Raw genomic sequence first — 18,467 nt, 5'->3', positions numbered from 1 at the left:
AATTAAAACCGAAGCCAAGGGTATTGAAATCAAGGCCAATCTCATGGTTTTGGTGGCCAACACCAAAATTTTTGTAACAATCAAGGCCGAGGTAATTGGAACAATCAAAATAGGAGAAATTTTCAAAACAACAACCAAAGGGGACCCCCACCCAGATTTGTTCTAAGACCTCAAGGAAATGGTGATAATTCTTATGCTCAACCCCTATCTTTCAAGTCTACTTTAGAGGAGATCATTGAGAACCAAACCATGATTTTGAACACCTACATGTCGGTGAGTGATAAGAAGTTCAATGAGATGATGACACACAACAAGCACTAGTGGAAAAAATCTTATTTGTAACAAGCTATTCGTAACGGACATATGATTTTCCGTTACAATTAAGTCATTCGTAACAGGAAAATTCAATGTCCGTTACAAAAAAGTTGTGAATTGGGCAGGAAAAGGGTTATTCGTAACAGACAAATTGGTGCCCGTTACGAATAAGTGGTTATTCGTAACGGACAGATTGGTGCCCGTTACGAATAAGTTGTTATTTGTAACAGGCATTATTCTGCCCGTTACGATTAACTAACTAATCATAACCAACAAATATTGCCCGTTACAAATAGAAAAGTCAACAGAATTTTGACCTTGTTATTTGTAACTAACATGGGGTGTCCGTTACGAATAAGGTTTTAAAGTAAGCCCTAAATTTTTACTTTCCCCTTTCTCACTCCTTGTGTCAAAAAATTTCCTCTTTCTCTCTCCAATATTGAAGCAGTTCCCGCGCGCAAGGTCGTCGTCCTCACCTCCCTCAACTCCATTGAAGGAGCTCCAAGCTCAGTTCAATCTTTTGCTCCTCTCATTCTCACCCTTCTCCTCCATTAAAGCGCACTTTGAGTTCTCCATTATTGAAGCGCACTCCGAGTTCTTCATTATTGAAGCGCACTCCGAGTTCTCCATTGAAGGGCTTTTTGAGTTCTCCATTGAAGCAATGTCTGAGTTCTCCATTGAAGCGCTCATAGTTCTCCATTAAAGCGTACTCTTTCTCTCTCCTCCCCCAATTTTGTAACCCTTGTTTCAGTTTGCTTAATTGCAATTACTTAATTATAGGTTTTATTTTTTTCCCTAAATTAATTGATTGATTTTACTATTTTCCATTTGTTTTGGGTTTTATTATGTTTTAGTTTAAAAGCCTTTAAATTTTGAGCTAAGTATTAATTAATTGATTGATTTATGGGGGGGGGGTGGGTTATTAGCAATACTTGGTACTTTGGTATATATGAGAGGTTTTCTCAACGCCATTGCTCTGTGAGAATCTTTTGAGACAGGTTTCATCAAATTTGTTTTGAGTGTTACGAGGTTGAAAAAGGATTGAAGAAGATTGCATCTACAAAGTGTGAGCAGCAAGGCGGAAAATTACTAGCTTGTGTCTAGTGTTTTCCGAAGCTGTCTTGTTGCCATTGTACTTGCAGATTGTGGACTTGTGGTCTTCCAAGAATCTTAAATGCTTCTGCATTATGCTTCCTGCCAGAATTTTAATAGTTGATCAACTGATTGATTTTATGCATTTTCTCCTACATTGTCCTTTGGCATTATATGTACTCCCTCCATTACATTTTACTCACAACAAAGGGGTATTATTTGTGAGACATAAAATATTTCTTTGTTGCGAGTAATATGTAACGGAGGGAGTATAATTATTCCATGATGTTTCAATGTTTTCTTAGCTTCCTACAGATCCTACCTTTTAATTAGTGTTTTATTCATATCTTTGAGTTGATTTTGGACAAATTTAATGGCAGGTCATGTAAATCACTCTATTTTCTAGAAGAATCTTGCTCCAATTAGTGTAAGTGTCAGTACTGAGATATTATTGTTATCTAGTTTGTGTGAAATTAGACAGATGATGTAAATGATATCATGACATTGTTGCAGCAAGGAGGTGGTAAGCCTCCAAAAGCTTCACTGGGTTGGGCAATTGATTCAAACTTTGGATCTCTGGAAGCTCTTATCCAGAAAATGAATGCAGAAGGAGCTGCCTTACAAGGTTCTGGATGGGTGGTAAGTTTCTGTCTTAGAAACCTTTAGTTGACCTTTCTTCTTTTACCCCTTCTTAACTGTGTGATAATCTGAATTATTTGGAGCAGTGGCTTGGACTTGACACACAGTCGAAGAAGCTTCTTGTTGAAACCACTCCAAATCAGGTGAATGCCCAGAGACCCCAGATTGTTTTCTTTAATTAATAGGAGCAAAGCTTGAAATTTCTTGTGTTTCTAACGTGATGTTCTTAGAAGGAAATTCCTTTGTACTCAAATTAAGACAGAGTTATACTGTGATAGTATCCTCTTTCATTTGCATGTTGGCTGTTGGGTTTTCTAGTCTGTATGGTTGTGAATTTGTGATCACATTTTCTTAACTAGTGATGATTTATGAGTGTGTTATCATTTCCGCGTATGTAGGTTTAAAGGAAGTTGTTCAAACAGACAAGGCTCCTGCGGCATTGGGACCATATTCTCAAGCCATTAAGCAAACAACATGCTCTTTGTATCTAGTGTTCTGGGTCTTGTGCCTAAGGTTTGAGTTTCAAATCTTATTATTTCCAGCTAATTTTGTCAGTTTGTGCTCTTGTAATTGTTCTTGCTTACTAATGTAAACAATACCTGTTTGAATGCAGACGGGAAAGTTGGTATCAGAAAATTTGGAGGAAAAAACTGAGAAGGTAATGAAAATTTTTGCAAACTAAAACGGTAAATTAAAGATTTGTTATAGCTCTACTATCAGGAAATCATTCTTTTGTACAAGTATGCTGGGGGTCTAAAAGTCTTGTAATTGTGAAGGACGCGTGATGACTCAATCACTGGATAGTAGATGGACGGAATGACGGATTTATGAGTGTAATTATATATTTATATACATTTAATAAAGGAAGTTTTGCCTTGACGAGCTTGTTAATGCATCTCCTTTTTCGCTGCTAACTACTCTACTTGTGCAGCATTCTTTTGGTTAGGATGGGAGACTGGGAGGTGGGGTACTGTTTGCCAAAGAAAAGTTCTTTAAACTATCTTGTGCTGATAATATATACTTAGTAAAGGCATATCTCATGCTCTACTACGGGTCATTTGCTTATTCCTATTAATCAATATTAGCTAAGACAAATATGATGCTCAATGAGTCAAACTGTCAAAGTGCCCATATTAAATTCGCTTAAGTGGCTGAGTAGTATCAATTTATCAAATGCTTGTCACTTGTCTGCATTGTAAACCCAAATTTTGTTTTTCTGTGCTTAATGAAATGCCTAAAACTGTAGCAAACTGCTGGTTCAAAAATACTGCTTTTGATGTGAATAAGTTGGTCGGCTTTCATTTGCCATGAAGATAAACATGTTCCTTTTACAAACTGTAGTTTGATGTATGCAAGTTAGCTATTTGCAAATTGCCAATTATTGCCAAACATGCATTTAGATTATCATTTTGAATGAACTTTTAGGCATTCTACAATTATTGTAGACCTCTAGTGTTCTTGCTTCCAGCACAGTATCGAGGTAGGGGCAGTATATGGTTCGTGAGTTTGGCATATCTAGACTTTCAACTTTTATTTCACTTAGTTCTTTTAAAAAAAATCTCATATTTTGGGCCCTAAAGTGATAGAGGTGTTAATAATTCAAGTCCTCTTACATTTCAGGTTCTCAAAAACATGGGTGAAATTTTGAAAGCTAGTGGGGCAAGCTACTCTTCTGTAGTCAAAACAACCACCATGTAAGTGCATTTGCTTCTCAAATTTCCTCCTTGAAAAGCATATTTGTATCCCTTTACTTGGAGTGCAAAGGTGTCTTAGAAGAGGTTAGTAGTTTTTTTCTGCAAATTTTGAAACCTTTTTAGCTCTATACGCTCCCAAGAGTAAGATAATGGTCAATTGTTATTGATTTCAATTCATATAAACCAAAATATAAGGTAATTAAGGATGTTTAGTGTTATATTGTGTTAATTTGAACCAATACATGAAAGATAGGAAAGGTAGAAGTCCCTTAGGCAATTTTGAAGCCTTTTTGGCTCTATACGCTCCTAAAAGTGAGTAAATGGTCAATTTTCATTGATTTCAATTCATAGAAACCAAAATATAAGGTAATTAAGGATTTTATGTGTTATATTGTGAATTTGAACAAATACTTGAAAGATGGGAAAGGTAGAAGTCCCTTAGACAATTTTGAAGCGTTTTTGGCTCTATAAGCTCCCAAGAGTGAGATAATGGTCAATTTTCATTGATTTGAATTCATAAAAACCAAAATATAAGGTAATTAAGGATGTTTAGTATTATATTGTGTTAATTTGAACCAATACATGAAAGATGGGAAAGGTAGAAGTCCCTTAGGCAATTTTGAAGCCTTTTTGGCTCTATACGCCCCTAGAAGTGAGTAAATGGTTACTTTTCATTGATTTCAATTCATAGAAACCAAAATTAAAGGTAATTAAGGATGTTTAGTATTATATTGTGTTAATTTGAAAAAATACTTGAAAGATGGGAAAGGTAGAACGCCCTTAGGCAATTTTGAAGCGTTTTTGGCTCTATACGCTCCCAAGAGTGAGATAGTGGTCAATTTTCATTGATTTCAATTCATATAAACCAAAAAATAAGATAATTAAGGATGTTAAGTGTTACATTGTGTTAATTTGAACAAATACTTGAAAGATGGGAAAGATAGAAGTCCTTTAGCACAATTTTGAAGCCTTTTTGGCTCTATACGCTCCCAAAAGTTAGTAAATGTTAACTTTTTATGGATTTCAACTCATAGAAATCAAAATATAAGTCAATTAAGGATGTTATGTGTTTTGTTTCTATATTATGAGTTTTATTTCTATAATTTGGTTCATCACATTTATTCTAATGATTGTTTTTATTATGGATTGTTTTTATTTTGTAACCTCTTTCATATGTTTTTTTTTTCAATAGGATTTTTGTCCAAGGACCGCCCCGTATGATGTTGACAAGTTGAATGTGGTTCGAGAACAATGGGCGCAATACTTTAGAAGTAAATATTTATTGAATGCATAACTATTAGCTTAGGTAGAACAACGTAATATTTGTAGTGTTGTTGTATATGTTGGATAAATTTATACAAGTTTTTATTTGTAATGTGTTACTACTTCAGTTTTTATATTACGTCGTATTAATTTTTACGAAAGATTGTTCGGTATAATTGCTTATTTACAGGAACAGGTATATTATAAAAGGTTTTAAGTAACATATATTAATTATATATAAATTCATGCTGTCGAAATTAAATAAAATGAAAATTTAATTTAATAATTATTTGTAACGGGCAGCAAAATTGTCAGTTACAAATAACCAGTTATTCGTAACGGGCACTTTTGTTGCCCGTTACAAATAAGTGTTAAATTAAAAACAATAAAACTCTATTCGTAACGGACATTTAAGATATCAGTTACGAATAATCACTTATTCGTAACGGGCGTTTTAGGTGCCCGTTACGAATAAGGACTTATTTTAATACAAAAAAAATTTATTCGTAACTGACATTTCAGATGTCCGTTACGAATAACCCCTTATTCGTAACTAACATTTAAAATTTCCGTTACGAATAATGAGTTATTCGTAACGGACATCTAAAATGTCAGTTACGAATAATGGGTTATTCGTAATGGACATCTGAAATGTCAGTTACGAATAATGAGTTATTCGTAACGGACATTTGAAATGTCCGTTACGAATAACTCATTATTCGTAACGGACAGTGCCCGTTACGAATAACAATGGCCATCCGTAACGGCCGCATACGTAACGGATGCTGCCCGTTACGGATGGCCCCTTTTTGCCCGTTACAGATGAGGATTTTTCCACTAGGGAAGATGCTTGAAACCCAAATCACTCAACTAGCCAACATTGCAAGCTTTGTTATGTCGAAACCTAAATGAGACAAGACCAAAAGGTCATTTTGGGTCATATTAACATTTCCGGAAAGACCACCTATTTGTTCGTTTACCAGGAGCCTACCGCGCCGCCAAAGATTCCGAAGCTAGCTTCGCTGCTCGAAAACACCACTTTGAAAGATTGTGCTAGCCCTTCTTCACTACCCTCTCAAGGAGTTAATGCTAAGAAACCCAATTATTCTATCACCACAAGGATTGGAAAAGTGCTTGAAGAGAGAGTTTCTAGGAATAGTTAGGAGGATGAAAGGAATAATGATTGTAACTTAAGTGAGGAAAAAGAGAAAGATGTATTAAAGAGTGTGAGCAAAGAGGAAGTCCGTGAGAAAAAGAAGAGTGTTGAGAGAGTGCAAGAGGAAGTGAGAAAACCCGACCTTCCTTATCCCCAAAAGTTTACGAGGAACAAGTTAGATGAACAATTTGGGAGATTCCTTGACATGTTGAAGGAGGTCCATCTTTCTATCCCACTCACCGAAGCTATGACCCAAATGCCTAGATTTTCAAAATTCCTTAAGGATATTTTGAGTGGCAAGAGAGAGTGCAATGAGATTGATTCGGTAGAGCTTGGTGAGTGTTGTAGTGCATTGATTCACAATGACCTACCAAAGAAGATGAAAGATCCGGACAATTTCTTTATTCCATGGAAAATCTAGAGTAAATTGTTTGAAAATGCTTTGTGTGACTTAGGTGCTAGTGTTAGCATTATGCCATACTCGGTGTTCAAGAAGCTTAATCTAGGAGAACTTCTTCCTACGAACATGACCTTGCAATTGGCTGGTAGATCTATTAAGTTTCCAAAAGGAAGAGTTGAAGATGTTACCCTTAGGATAGGTTGTTTCACAATTCTCGTAGTGTAGACACCTAAAAATGTCTCCCAAAAACCAAACCCGTTGATGAACACCTTTCACCGCCATTATTGGTCAAGTTGAGTATTTAATCTTTGGAGTGCTTAAATCCATGTTCTATCCAATATATTTCATGAACCAATCCAATTTCTAGTTCATTTCCCTAAACCATAACCTATTTTCCACTTTTCGTGTCCACATCGCAAAACTGAGAGAAACTGATTTTATGGCTATACAATTTTGATCAAATTATTATTTTTTTGGATAGGCCTTTAAATAATATTTCCAACCATATATCATAAGCCTAATTCCGAGCTATAACGAAAAAGATATGAGCAAAACACTAAACTCGGCCCAAAACCAACACCCTTCTACTAAAACGGCCATATCATAAAACATACAAATTATTTTGACCGGATTTTAATTGGGTTGGAAAGTAGACTTGATATTCTTTCCAATGATATATTATATGCCTCATTTCGAGTTACGGATCAAAAGTTATGATGGTTTTAAAAACGGGTAAAAATCTGGTATCACCGCGCACAGTGCAATTCCACCGTGTCACGGGAAATTGCACTGTCTGACGGTGGGAATCCCCGTGACACGGTGCCTTGCTGTGACGCGGGGCTATTCCGTGTCCTATTTGCGTTCTTCGTACCTAAACAACTCCCGCGTCACGGCATTTTCCACCGTGTCACGGGAATTTACACCGTCTGACGGTGGAATTCCCCGTGACACGGAGCTGTTTCCGTGTAATTTCCGCGTCTCCCATACCATGACACGGTGTACTGTACCGTGTCACGGTGGATACTTCCGTGTCACGGTACCTGTACCGTGTCACGAAATCTTCTCGTGTCTTTTCCGCGTAAACCATTCACGCGTTTTTACTCCCGTAGGTCAAATATTTTCCACGTCACTCTAATTTTCCCCGCGTCGCTCCAATTTCCCCCGTGACACGGTAGAATCTGCCGTGTCACGGTAGAATCTACCGTGTCGCGGTAGCCTTTTTTAGGGTTTTTATCTTTTTAGTGTTCCGTGTGTTCCCTCTGCTCATTTTCCCTATAAATAGGACCCCCCTTTCTGCAGTTCGGGGCAGCAAGAATCATTCTCTCTCACGTTACACCAAAAATCATTCTCTTCTCCCTCTTTAACCTAATTTCTAGCCTCATTATTCTTCCATAATAATTCCCCTAAGCACTCCAAGGAGTCTATACTTAACCCGAGGTTCCGTCCTTAAACAAAGGCGTGAAAGGTACAAATAACTGAGGGTTTGGACCAAATCAACTCTACTTTTTATTTAATTTAATTTTCATTTACTTTATTATTTTTATTAAAGTTACTAACAGTTTATTCATGATGTAGCAATTTAAAGGAACGCGCGAAATGTGAGTAATTATTAATTAATTTAATTACTCTTATTTTATTTTCTTATTGCTAGTATCATGATTAGGTTATTTTATATTTGATTTGACTAACGCTATTATTGTTGAATTGCTTCCAATATTAATTTTTATTTTATTATTTTTCTGATCACTATATTGAATGTTTAAAGGGAATATGTAATTGAAAATCACGCCTAATAAGATAATTTGGACAACCGGTTTAGGTTCCTTTTTAATCTTGTTATTTAATCAAGTGACCACAAATATTTTAGAATAATGTGTAGCATTAATATTAAACCAATTTAGCTTAACAATAGTTTTGAGCAAATTGAATATTTTGTTTATATGCCTTTGAGATCGCAGGAATCATTTTTCACTATAAGAATCGAGTAGAGGCCAATACGGGTGAGAGTGACTCCATGACTCACTTCGTACCATCATCCCCGATCCTCCTTTCGTGGTTCCGAACCATGTGGAGTTGAGGCACCTTTAAATAAATAAATTCCATTACCGAACTAAACCCAAGGTACACCAATGACTTGAGACACCTTCGCAACCCTGTCATTCCCTGTTAACCGTTCAATCACATTTCATTTCTTCATCAACCATTTTGAGCCTCGTCTAACGTTTGGCCTTCATTTCTTCAACCCACATTTACTTAAACCTAGGATTGGAAGATGTGTAATTGCATAACATTCAAAAGGCAAGTAAAAAAAAAAGGCAGCAAAGCAACAATAAAACAATGTCTAAAGGCAAGTGTTCCAATGTCTTTGATATGAACATGTCTCAAATTGTGTCTCTCATCGAGTGCTTGGTACCGTGCCTGAGAAACATGAATGCTAAGTGAGTGATGGACCGCATGATCTGACATTGCCTACATTGATTCAAAAGAATGAAAAAAAAGAGTTGAAAATAAACTTGCAAAATTCAAAATTTTCAAATTCAAAATTACACATCTTGGGGATTCTCTCGGGTCTTGAGCCTTTTATCCCTTTCTTCCTTAAACCATCAAATTAACCACATTACAACCCTTGAAAGACCTCTTTGAGGTGTACATACACTTGTGCAAAGTTCGGTTAGAGCTACGTTCGGCCTGATTCCTAACGGATACGTAGGCAACCTCACATCGAGGTGCGGTCACATTCATATTCAAATCCATGCATGATCGAGTCAAAAGAATATCCAATTCTTATCCCTACCCATTTAGAGCTAGACTTGGGGGCTTGAACCCAAATCACATTAGCTTACCCAGCCTGAAGAGTCATCATCTTTAACTCTTCTCACATCTCTTTCCATCACCATAACCCTTGCAGCCAGCCATAGTATCACATTAACACACTTCACTCAAACATCCATATCCATATCAATCATCCTTCCCTTTAAGAGCCCTTTATCATGAAATCTTGTTTCAACACTGTGCATGTTTCATCATATTTAAAGACAACATTCAGTAAAAGAAACATTGTATACTTGCTTAGCTTCCTGACCTGAGCAATGTTTATTGTTTCGCATAATGTGCTAAGAAACATTTATATATCAATGATTTTTAATCATATAAAGCATATCGTGCTTAGCTCCTTGACCTAAGCAATGTTCATTATGAAATAATCACTATACGTGCTTAGCTTCCAGACCTAAGTGACGTTCAAAATCGCTTATTTACACAATATATGATGCTTAGCTCCATGACTTAAGTTCATTCATCTATCATTTCACATGGTGTAATTGTCCTTAGCCTCCTGGCCTAAGGACATGCATCATGCATACATTATTTTCAAGACAAGCAATTCAATCCATATGATTCATTTCATCTTGCTCAACGAGGAAGTTCAAAACTTCTTCCCTTTTTCATGTTTTTTCCTTGTAAGGAAGTTCAAAAAACTTTTTCAAAATTTTCTCATCGAGGGAAGTTCGAAAACAAATCTTCAGTTTTCACATCTTTCTTTTTCGGGAGAAAGTCGGTACCCTCCACTCGTCTCATGACAAAAATGACGGAATTTTTTTTTTTTTTTTTTTTTTGCTTTTGCATTTTTGGTTTCTTGTGTCTGCACACACACACACACAAACTATACACAAACAATCACAAGTCATACACATGTCATGTCATGTCATGTCAAACTTGGTCAAGTCAGTTGGTCAAGTCAATCATAGTCTATAAGAGTCCCTTGGCAAATTTTATTTTGCAGGTCTCAATTACAGCCCACGTCCGGGGACAAGCGGACCATCTACAGCCCACGTCGGGGACAAGCGGACCATTTAAAGCCCACGTCCGGGGACAAACGGACCATTTACAACCAGCCCACGTCCGGGGACAAGCGGACCATTTACAGCCCACGTCCGGGGACAAGCGGACCATTTACAACCAGCCCACGTCCGGGGACGAGAGGACCATTTACAGCCCACGTTCGGGGACAAGCGAACCATTTACAGCCCACGTCCGGGGACAAGCGGACCATCTACAGCCTACGTTCGGGGACAAGCGAACCAATTACAGCCCACGTTCGGGGACAATCGAATCACCATCATTTCACAGCGCAAGATTCTCGATACACAGAGACTTGCAATCTCATAATCTGTCGACTTTCCTCAAGCATGGAAAGTATTATCCGGTGGATTTCTTCAAGCATAGAAAACTGCCAAATTCATACGTCGGCTTTCCTCAAGCATGGAAAGTATCATTTAGTAGATTTCTTCAGGCTTAGAAAGCTACCAAATTCACCAGTCGGCTTTCCTCAGGCATGGAAAGCGTTTTAAATAACGTCATCCGGTAGATTCCTTCAATCATAGGAAGCTACCAAGCTCATTTGCCACCGATACACTGGTGTTAGATAAGCATTCTATCCCTTTACTCTTTTATCTGTAGAACTAACATTTTTCAGCAGGTATTGGCGTGTACAGAGTGATTTAGGATCGCCGAACGTCATAAATCATTCTCCGTCCCTATCGGTTACTTTGACTATCGTTTTCGAAACTGACGTTTTTACAAACTCGGTCAAAGTGGGGGCTTCTGTAGACACCTAAAAATGTCTCCCCAAAACCAAACCCGTTGATGAACACCTTTCACCGCCATTATTGGTCGAGTTGAGTATTTAATCTTTGGAGTGCTTAAATCCATGTTCTGTTCAATATATTTCATGAACCGATCCAATTTCTAGCTAATTTCCCTAAACCATAACCTATTTTCCACTTTTCGTGTCCACATCGCAAAACTGAGAGAAACTGATTTTATTTCTATACAATTTTGATCTAATTATTATATTTTTTGATAGGCCTTAAAATAAGCTTTCCAACCATATATCATAAGCCCAATTCCAAGCTATAACGAAAAAGATATGAGCAAAACACTAAAGTCGACCTAAAACCGACACCCTTCAACTAAAACGGCCATATCTTAAAATCTACATATTATTTTGACTTGATTCTAATTGTTTTGTAAAGTAAACTTGATAATATTTCCAATTATTTATTATATGCTTTATTCCGAGTTACGGATCAAAAGTTATGATTATTTTCAAAACGGGCAAAAGCTGACGTGTCACGGGGCTTATTCCCGTGACACGGTGCCCATTTTTGTAATTTTCTCCCGTGTCACGGGATTTTGTACCGTGTCATGGTGCAATTTCCCGTGTCACGGTGCCCATTCCGTGACACGGGGATATTCTATGTAATTTCCGCGTACTTTTTACACCGTGACACGGCATACTGCACTGTGCCACGATGGACAATGCCGTGTCATGGCATTTCTTCCCGTGTCACGGTGCTCATCCCGTTCCACGGGATTACTCCGTGTTTTCTCCGCGTAATCCCTAAACGCGTTTTCACTTCTCGTAACCTAATTATTTCCCGCGTCACTCAGTTTTTCCCCGTGTCACAGGATCTTCCCCCGTCTGACAGTGCTTGTCACCGTGTTACGGTGCTCTTTTCCGTGACATGGTATTATTTTTTAGGGTTTTTATCTTTTTATGGTTCAGCGTGTTCCCTCTGCCTATTTTCCCTATAAATTGGACCCCCCTTTCTGCAGTTCGGGGCACCAATAATCATTCTCTCTCACCTTACACCAATAATAATTCTCTCTGACCTTACACCAAAAATCATTCTATTCTCCCTCTTTAACCTAATTTCTATTCTCCTTATTCTTCCATAATAATTCCCCTAAGCACTCCAAGGAGTCTATACTTAACCCGAGGTTCCGTCCTTAAACCAAGGCATGAAAGGTACAAATAACTGAGGGTTTGGACCAAATCAAATCTATACTTATTTAATTAATTTTCCATTTGATTTTTTTATATCGAAGTTACTAACAGTTTATTCATGATGTAGCAATTTAAAGGAACGCGCAGAATGTGAGTAATTAATTAATTTAATTACTCTTATTTTATTTTCTTATTGCTAGTATCATGATTAGGTTAATTTTATATTTGATTTGACTAACATTATTATTGTTATATTGCTTCCAATATTAATGTTAATTCTATTATTATTGATCACCATATTGCATGTTAAAGGGAATTTGTAATTGAAAATCATGCCTAATAAGATAATTTGGACAACCGGTTTAGGATCCTTTTTAATCTTGTTATTTAATCAAGTGATCACGAATATTTTAGAATTATGTGTTGCATTAATATTCAACCAATTTAGCTTAACAATACTTTGGAGCGAATTGAATCTCTGTTTGTATGCCTTTGAGATCGCAGGAATGCTTTTTACTATAAGAACCAAGTAGAGGCCAATACGGGCGAATGTGACTCCATGACTCACTTCGTACCATCACCCCTGATCCTCCTTTCGTGGTTCCGAACCTTATGGAGTTGGTAATCTCATGGATTATGAATGGGGTATAACCTTCACGGGTCAATCGTTGTTGCCTATCGTTGTCCCTTTATCATGGTTGCCTTTTATGATCCGTGAACGGTTTACAAGTTCCTTAAAAACTTGTTGGCGGCTCCCTACTCTCCTTGTCCCTAACCGTATATGTCAATTCCTACTTCCTAAGACTGCCAAGCATATTCAGACATGCTTTAACGTAGGCGTCGCTCGTGCGCACTTCGAGCGACGCCTACACCGGTCTTACACTGGAAACATCGCTCTCTCTAGCTTCTGGAGAGTCGTAGAGGTATACCTTATATCTTTAAAAGTTAGCTTTAAACTCTTATTAGCATATGCTGATTTCTTCTTTATCTTTTTAGATCTGGTTCTACGAGTACTTTCCTTCGCTTGCGCCGGCGAGACCATCTCCTCGCGAGCTCCTTGTTGGCACCTATTGGGGAGGTCGTTGCAGTGACCAGGCGGCTACTGCCCATGTCCGAGAGAGCTGATCCTCTCGGTAGTTTTTTTTTAACAGTTGTCGTCTTTTGTATTGTTTTTTGTAGAGCTTCATCTAACAAACATATTTTGCAGGAGCCTGAGGTATTGTAATGGCCATGGGATGGTCTTGTTATACATGCACTTGTTGTGCAGTACACTGCTGAACGTCGCTACTTACAGGGGACGTATGAGGCGGTAGTGTACTTAGGAGAGAGAGTTGCTATTCAGCACTCCTTGGAGATCTTCGTTGTCCCTGCTCCTCCTCCACGCCACATGTTCCATGACGTGATGTTGCTCAACTTGGCAAAGAGGTCTTCTGCCGGTGCCCCTTGGCGATCTTATGCTAGCTTGGGGCGATGCTACGAGGAGGACTTGCTGCCGTTGTTAGCTCCGACCCCTGTTTTGTCTGAGGAGGCGGCGGTATGATTTTTTTTTCTTTTATTCACTTTGGTTTGTTTTTTCCCATAGTGAGCCTACTTAGTTCATTCTTTCCCGGATGTCCATCAGCTATCAAGGGATGTACAACCTTGTGGAGGAGATGATCCCTCCGGCTCCTGGGGATCAGCACTTAGTAGAGTGATTCATCCCTCGTTACCAGACTCGGGTGAGTTATTTACTTGCTATTTGCTTATATCTTCCTTGTATCATTACTGACTTTGTTGCTTGACAGTTCTCACGCGAGGTGGTGTTGGCGATGGCGAGGTGCATAGAATCCTTTCGGAGCTAGCGGGTGCGGATGAGGAACATGGCTTCCTGTCGTCGTGACGACGCTGCTCAGGAGGTAACTTTTTCTTCTTTATTTCTACAGTGTTTATGTTTCTATTTTCTTTGTATCTGACTTGATTTACTTTTTACAGGGACAACCTATCCCTTCACGTACTCGTACAAGACCGGAGGCGAGGAGAGAGTCGGCCAACTCTGGCACGAGGCGTCGTCACACTACTTCTAGCGGCCGAGGTGGCCGATCTGATGCTGCCCGGACCGAGGTAGTGGAGGGCTATGGTTCTTCTTCTGAGGGTGCACAGGCTAGGCCGATGGGCCAAGGAGAGGCGACATTGGCTCCTGTAGGTGGTGGGACATACGAGGTCGCCTCGTCGTCGCAGCAACCTCTGCAGCCTTAGCCTCTGTTGATTCATCTCCAGGGCAACCTTAAGTTGACTGGTCTTGAGTTGAGTTTCCCTACTCCTGGCGAGACCGGAGCTGGTGGGGAGTACACTCCTCGATATGCGCAGTTCTTTGATATGATAAACATTCCTCATCATCTGCGTCCTCAAGCACCGTAATAGTATATGTGTTTATTTATTTTGACTTTTATAGGACTTTGCCTGACTGACCCGTTTATTAGACACATTAGTTAGACATTTATATACAGACTCTTATCTATTATGATGTTTTATATTTGCATTTATTCTTCATTTTTATGTGCATATGTGTGTGTGCAAAAAATTTGTGATTAATTTTGCGCAAAAATTTCCGTCATTTTTAGTAATAATGGAGGGTATCCGACTTTCTTGCCTAAAAAATTAAAAATAAAAAATAAATCGGACTTAAAACAAACCTAAATTTAATTAAGCTTGAATAAATCCGAAAAAGAAAAAAGAAGGAAAATATATTAATATGTATGGGTATTTGAACAAGGGGCAAAAATTTTAAGTCATTGTACGAATTCGAATCATTGCCAGAAAAAACGCGGTTTTCATAGCACGTTGAGGAAGCGTTGTAGCGCCGTGTGTCGCCACGCGCTTTGTACTGTCGCCGATCGTTGCTGCTGTCGCAAGGCGACAGGCTTGTCGTTTGGCGCTGCAGTGCGTTGCCTCATAATCCTTTCCGGAGTCAAACTACATTGATTTTGTAAATAAATAGCCCCCTAATCTGCCAATTTTCTGTATAATTCGAACAGATTAATTATAGTCTTAGCTTCTCAACAAATAATCATGTCTTTAGTCACTAAGAGTTTTAACAATTTTACTCATGAATGTTGTCGGTCTTTAACTGCTAAAGAGAGAAAGGAACTTGACTTTTTTAACATGGGAGGTATTTATGGTATTAAGGGGGTAGATCTTGACATACATGCAAGGCCAAATTGAATTAGTGAAGGTTTGCATGTATGTAAAGGGATTAGTGAAGGTTTGCATGTATGTAAAGGGGGTAGATCTTGACATAGAAAGGAATTGTGTTGATTGATTGTTAAGGGGGTTTGCATGTACGTAATTCAATATTGGGACACAGATACACATTGCTTTAAATTAGGGTGTGATGAAATTAGTCCTTTGCTGGAATAATTTGGTGCCATCCTAGGCTTCCCTTCATTAGATCTTACGGTAATCCCTAGGGTGAATGAATATTATTATAAGATTTTGAGCGCTTCTTTCATTTAAAAGACAGAGATCTAAAAAATATTGTAGTGACGAGGGGAAAACAAGGTTGTTATCTAATCTTCCCTCGATCAAACTAAATTTATAATCACGTAACAAACCTAAATACGAGTATAGAGGCAAGTCAAGGGTCGAACCCAAAGGAACGGTAATGTTCAAGCAATTTCAATTATGCGCCTAAGCTAGGTCGAAGACGAAAGTAAGGGAGAATACTAACAACTAACAAAACAAGTAACCAAGGAAATAAAACACTAGGAACGGGGATCAACAAGTAATCATGTCAATTGCAACAACTTGGGAAGAGCATGCCAATCAAAGGTTGTGAGGACTGAATGATAAGAGCAATCAATAGGAATCAAAGAACTATCTCCTAATTGTTAAGCTAGGGTTCACTATGAATAACAAACTAAGAGAATCACAATCAAAACCAATTGATAATTGCAATTCCTAAATCAATTGTTCATGTCATTAGCAATTACAATGCAATCTAGCATAATTCTCAAGGCCAAATTGAATTACACACATGCAAACCTTCACTAATCACTTTAATCTCAACAATCAATCAACACAATTCCCAAATTAATCACAATTAATCAATCATACAAGTTTCACCCAATTCCTAGCCAAACAACTATTCAAGAATCATCATCTATCAACTAACAACTATAGAGAACAAGAATCAACAAAATATCAAGAACAATTACTCTATTCAAACATCAAATATCCAAAATCAAACCAAACAAACATCAAATTAAACAAAGCAATTAGATGAAATAGAGTTTAGAAATGCTCATTGATAATTAAGAAGATCTCCAACACAATTGTTAAACTTGCATCTTCAATCTCTCAATCACCATTGAAATTCCTCACTTTCTCTCTCTAAAACTACTCCTAATCTAGCCTAATCTAGAGAGAAAAGCTCTCAACCTAAGAGAGAGAAAACTAAACTCTAAACTAATTTAGAAAATAGAATAAAAGTTGGTTTTAATTATCCCCAAAAATGGGTATTTAAACTAAGCTAAGAAAAATAATAAAGGAAAGAAAATAAAATAAATAAACTATGAAAAAGGGAAATAAAAATAATAAAGGAAAATAAATTAAAAAGAGAAATAAGAAAAGAGAAATAAAATGAAATGAAAAGGAAAGGAAATAAATAAAAATAAAAGGAAAAGAAAAAGAAAACAAATCCCCATCAAAAATCAAAACATCAGACCCCAAAAATATACACTTCTCCTTCGAATTTTTCAGCTGCTTGTTCTCCATTAAAGCGCATCACCGTCTTCACCGTCCATCAATCATCATCAACTTCAATCATCACCGCTCATCTCATCATCTATCATCGGGCATCAATCAAGGTCGTTGGTCTACATTAAAACCACGTGAGAAGCTTGTGATACAGGTTCAAATTGAACCTAGAAAGCCACGCCCGCGGTGGTCTAAGCCGCGCCCTCTCCAAAGCCATCGCGTCCGCGGGAAGACCTCGGGACAACCGCGGCTACTTACTGCCTGATTTGAGGCATCGAGCCCGCATCCGCTCCTCTCACACCCGCGCCCTCTCCAGAGCCACCGCGTCCGCGGGAAGACCTCGGGACAACCGCGGCTACTTACTGCCTGATTTGAGGCATCGAGCCCGCGTCCGCTCCTCTCACACCCGCGCCCTCGGGGAATTTCAATTGAATTGGGGCTTGATTGATTTCGATTGGTGGCAGCTCAAGGTGGAGAAGGGTGGCTGCCAATTGGTGGTGATGTTGCGGGAACAGGGGAATGTGGTTGGAGATGAACTGGAGCTGCTGCTGCGATTTGTGCTTAAATTGGTGACGCAAATGGTGTTGGGAAATCGGTGGATAGGTGGCTGGTTTGGTTGCGCCACCAAGTGCGGTGGAGGCAGCAGCGTGAGGCTTTGGTGAGTGGTAGTTGTTGTTATTGGGGTTGCGAATTGGTGAAGTAGAGGGTGAGCAGGGGCTGGTGGAAGCTGGTCGTTTGTGAGGCTGTTGTGTTGTGGCTGTTGTGTTGGGAGCAGGGGAGCGTTGTTGTTATAGGTGTTGTTGGATGTTGTGTTGCAATAAAGGGAGTGATTTGGTGTGGTGGAGGATAGGATATAGTGGGGTGTAGGATAAGACGGCAGCAAGGGTGATGACTTGTGTTGGCTTGTTTTCGTTGCAACAACTTAATTGATTTTGAACATAAGACCTCGAAACATCAAGCTTGAACATCGGAACTCTAAATATGATAATTTAACTCGTGTCTTGTCCCGAGCAATCACCTACACGAACAACCAAACATGAGGGAGAAATAGAAGACAAATAAAATAAAATAAATAAAACTAAAACTATGAATTAAGGACTAAAATAATGAAAAACACATAAAACTAAACAAAACTCAAAATGAGTTATTAAAATGGAAAACCAAATAAAACTAAGAAAAATATAGGAAAATAATGAAGGAAAATATAGAAAAAGAACCTAAATCTTATTCTTTTGAGCGCCATAAATGAAGCTCATCATGTAGATGGTAGCGTAATTAATCTAAAAGAATTTGCACGCCACTTGATAGACCTTATTCCGAATCTTTTCATGTTTATAGAAGAAGGGGTTTTCTCTTTTGTATGCTTAACCAATATCTTCTCACTAG

At 38.3% G+C, this 18,467-nt stretch overlaps 1 long non-coding RNA gene across 1 annotated transcript; it reads left to right on the top strand.

Annotated features, from left to right (window-relative positions):
* Nucleotides 1–1,935: 1,935 nt before the first annotated feature.
* LOC145613978 (uncharacterized) lies at nt 1,936–2,510 on the top strand. The gene is made up of 3 exons (XR_014107032.1): nt 1,936–2,046; nt 2,133–2,189; nt 2,445–2,510. It is a non-coding gene; the product is annotated as an uncharacterized LOC145613978 (long non-coding RNA).
* Nucleotides 2,511–18,467: the final 15,957 nt, after the last annotated feature.

The sequence above is a fragment of the Chenopodium album genome, chromosome 3 (genome assembly GCF_948465745.1).
Source record: "Chenopodium album chromosome 3, dcCheAlbu1.1, whole genome shotgun sequence".
NCBI lineage: Eukaryota > Viridiplantae > Streptophyta > Magnoliopsida > Caryophyllales > Amaranthaceae > Chenopodium > Chenopodium album.
Note: the sequence above shows the minus strand (reverse complement) of the source record. Positions and strands in the feature narration are given on the sequence as shown.